At 42.2% G+C, this 4,145-nt stretch overlaps 1 pseudogene; it reads left to right on the top strand.

Annotated features, from left to right (window-relative positions):
• The first annotated feature begins 2,011 nt into the window (after positions 1-2,011).
• LOC133242362 (glutamate dehydrogenase 1, mitochondrial-like) lies at positions 2,012-3,681 on the top strand (annotated as a pseudogene).
• The last annotated feature ends 464 nt before the right edge of the window (positions 3,682-4,145 follow it).

The raw sequence follows: 4,145 nt of genomic DNA on the forward strand, positions 1-4,145 counted from the left end.
TGCCTCCAGAGTGTTTTTAATTTCATTTATTACATTATTCATTATATATTGACTCTTTTTTATTTCTTCTAGGTCCTTGTTAAACCTTTCTTGCATCTTCTCAATCCTTGTCTCCAAGCTATTTATCTGTGATTCCATTTTAATTTCAAGATTTTGGATCAATTTCACTATCATTATTCGGAATTCTTTATCAGGTAGATTCCCTATCTCTTCCTCTTTTGTTTGGTTTGGTGGGCATTTATCCTGTTCCTTTATCTGCTGGCTGTTCCTCTGTCTCTTCATCTTGTTTAAATTGCTGAGTTTGGGGTGTCCTTTCTGTATTCTGGCAGTTTGTGGAGTTCTCTTTATTGTGGCTTTTCCTCGCTGTGTGTGGGTTTGTACAGGTGGCTTGTCAAGGTTTCCTGGTTAGGGAAGCTTATGTCGGTGTTCTGATGGGTGGAGCTGTATTTCTTCTCTTTGTTCAGTCACGCTCCTTTCGAAGAGTTGGATTGCTTTTCTGGGTGCCTGATGTCCTCTGTCGGCATTCAGAAGTTGTTTTGTGGAATTTACTCGACGTTTAAATGCTCTTTTGATGAATTTGTGGGGGAGAAAGTGTTCCTCCCGTCCTACTCCTCCGCCATCTTGGCTCCTCCTCCATTTTAGTTTTTCTTAACATTCTTTGGTTAAACCTCTAAAATTATTAAAGATTTGGTTACCTGTACAGCATTTTTAAAATGGTGTTTGAGTTTTCAACAGTTATTTAACTTGTTAATTGGAACAGGTCTAGGAGCTACTCAGTTTCAGCATAAAATTGGATCTAGTTACCTACATCATTCGGAGAAGGCAATGGCACCCCACTCCAGGACTCTTGCCTGGAAAATCTCATGGATGGAGGAGCCTGGAAGGCTGCAGTCCGTGAAGTCGCTGAGGGTCGGACACGACTGAGTGACTTCACTTTCAGTTTTCACTTTCATGCACTGAGGAAGGAAATGGCAACCCACTCCAGTGTTCTTGCCTGGAGAATCCCAGGGATGGGGGAGCCTGGTGGGCTGCCATCTATGGGGTCGCACAAAGTCGGACACAACTGAAGCAACTTAGCAGCAGCAGCGGACCTACATCAGTAACTAAGCAATTTTTGAGCATTGGCTGTGCTGTACTGTATTAGGTACTGGAAATATCAACTTCAGTAAAAGACTTGGTTCCCATGGATATTTAAAGTTAAATGTGGATCCAAGCCTTAGACCAAAAAAATGTAAAATGTGGTATTATAGTTTAGTATTATTCCTGACATTATTTTATAATTTATGTTATTGTAATACTTTTAGAATATTATTCATAATCAAGAACAATGAAGTATATACATTTTCTTAAACTTTTTAATTTACAGCAGATTTTTTGATTTTCTTATTTAATTTAAAATGTTAGAGACAATTTTATTAAGGAATTTTAAAAATTGATCCTCATTGCTGTTATGTGTACATAAAGAAATTAGTTTCAAAATTGGGATGTTAGAAACTTCATCAGTTCTTGCTTGTGGTTAAGAGTAGAGGCAGGCAGATTGAAAACACAGGAGTAAGAGGAAAGTTTTGGAATTAGTAGGAGTATTCTATATCGTGATCATAGTGATGATTACACTAATATATACATTTGTCAGAAGTTGTTGAACAGTAGTCTAAAATGAGTTTTATCATATATAAATTTTATACCAATATATTTATTTAAAAAGAAAAATGTGAGACAGTGCCAGGCTGGATGAATCTCCAGCTGGAATCAAGATTGCCAGGAAAAATAACAACCTCAGATATGCAGATGACACCACTCTAATGACAGACAGGGAAGAGGAACTAAAGAGTGTGTTAATGATGGTGAAAGAGAAGAAAAAGCTGGCTTAAAACTCAATAGCCAATGCAGGAAGCTGTGACTTAAAAGGGCAGCCGACCCCAGGCCCTTCCTCCCTCCGTCCATCTCTGAGTCTGTGATTCTCACAGGCTTGTGCCTCTTCTCCATGAGAGAGCACCTCCATCCTGTCACCATGTACCAGTGCCTGATGAAGTGCTGCTGCTGTCCCATGTCGAGCCTGCTGCCCTGGATTCTGTGGCTACTGACTCCACCATGCTGCTGGGCTGGGCCTGTGAGGCAGCATGCTGCAGCCATCAGTGCCCTGCAGCCAGGGCTTGTGCCATCTACTCAGTGACACTACAGCGAGGTGGTGGCCAACCACGAGGATGACCTCAGCTTCTTCAATATGGTGGAGGGCTTCTTCGACCGTAGTGCCAGCATCATGGAGGACAAGCTGGTGGAGGACCTCAAGACCCAAGAGACCGAGGAGCAGAAGCAGAACCTGGTGCATGGCATCCTGCACTTCATCAAGCCCTGCGATCATGTGCTGAGCCTGTCCTTCCACATCCGGCATGACGACAGCTCCTGGGAAGTCATTGAGGGCTACTGGGCCCAGCACAGCCAGCACCGCATGCCCTGCAAGGAAGGTATCCATTATAGCACTGATGTGAGTGTAGATGAAGTTAAAGCTCTGGCTTATCTGATAACATATAAGTGTGCAGTGGTTGATGTGCCATTTAGGGTTGTCAAAGCTGATGTTTAGGTCAATCCCAAGCACTATACTGATAATGAATTGGAAAAGATCACAAGGAGGTTCACCATGGAGCTGGCAAGAAGGGCTTTATTGGTCCTGGCATTGATGCGCCTGTCCCAGACATGAGCACAGGCCAACTGGAGATGTCCTGGATTGCTGACACCCATGGTAGCACTATAGGGCACTCTGGTGTTAATGCCCATACCTGTATTACCAGTAAGCCCATCAGTCAGCATGGAATCCACAGACGGATCTCTGCTACTGGTCAGGGAGTTTTCCATGGAATTGAAAACTGCATCAATGAATCTTCTTACATGAGTATTTTAGGAATGACACCAGGATTTGGAGATAAAACATTTGCCGTTCAGGGATTTGGCAATGTGAGCCTGTACTCTATGAGATATTTACATCGTTTTCGTGCTAAATGTGTTGCTGTTTGTGAGTCTGATGACAGCATATGGAATCCAGATAGTATTGAACAAAAGGAACTGGAATACTTCAAATTGCAACATGAAACAATCCTGGGCTTCCCCAAAGCAAAGATCTATGAAAGGAGAATCTTGGAGGTTGACTGTGACATCCCTGCTGCCAGCGAAAAGCAGCTGACCAAGTCCAATGCACCAAGAGTCAAAGCCAAGATCATTGCTGAAGGTGCCAATGGACCAACAACTCCAGAAGCTGATAAGATTTTGCTAGAGAGAAACATCATGGTTTTTCCAGATCTCTACTTGAATGCTGGAGTAGTGACAGTATTTTACTTTGAGTAGCTAAAGAATTGAAATCATGTCAGCTATGGCCATTTGAACTTCAAATATGAAAGGGATTCTAACTACCACTTGCTCATATTTGTTCAAGAGAGTTTGGAAAGGAAATTTGGAAAATATGGTGGAACTATTCCTTATTGTACCTACAGCAGAGTTCCAAGACTGGATATCTGACAAAGACATTGTGCACTCTGGCTTAGCTACACCATGGAGCACCCTGCCAGGCAAATCATGCACACAGTCATGAAATGTAACCTGGGATTGGACCTGAGAACAGCTGCCTATGTCAACACCATTGAGAAAGTCTTCAAGGTGTACAATGAAGCTGGTGTGACCTTCACATAGACCAGACTGTGGCTGACTTTTTCACTACCCTCTTCACCTCTTCTGCTGCAGACCTATCATAAGTTTACATGTAACCACAGAAATCTTTCTCATGACCTAATAGATGATAGACACCATTCTCAACAAGTCAATCCAAATCAGCCCCTTAAGGAAAAAAAATAATAATGAGTTTAGGGGATCATATATAAGCTAATAAGTGATAGTAGAAATTAGCCATGCCAGAAAGTCATTTGGGCATTTTGCCTTTAAATAAAAGATTTGTTTCCATCTGCTTGTGCTGCCTTTCTCCATGGCTGCTTCCCAGCACATTCAGCTGTGGCCCTAGGAAGGCACCTGTTATCCAAGATGAGTCAATCACTTGCCCCTTCAGCTCTTAAAAAGTCTATCAGGTGCTTTGACACATTTAAGAAACAGGTATATGGCATTTTCAGAAGGTAGCATGGTCCTCAAGTGAGTTGTTGCTA

This window comes from Bos javanicus, chromosome X, assembly GCF_032452875.1.
Source record: "Bos javanicus breed banteng chromosome X, ARS-OSU_banteng_1.0, whole genome shotgun sequence".
Lineage (NCBI taxonomy): Eukaryota > Metazoa > Chordata > Mammalia > Artiodactyla > Bovidae > Bos > Bos javanicus.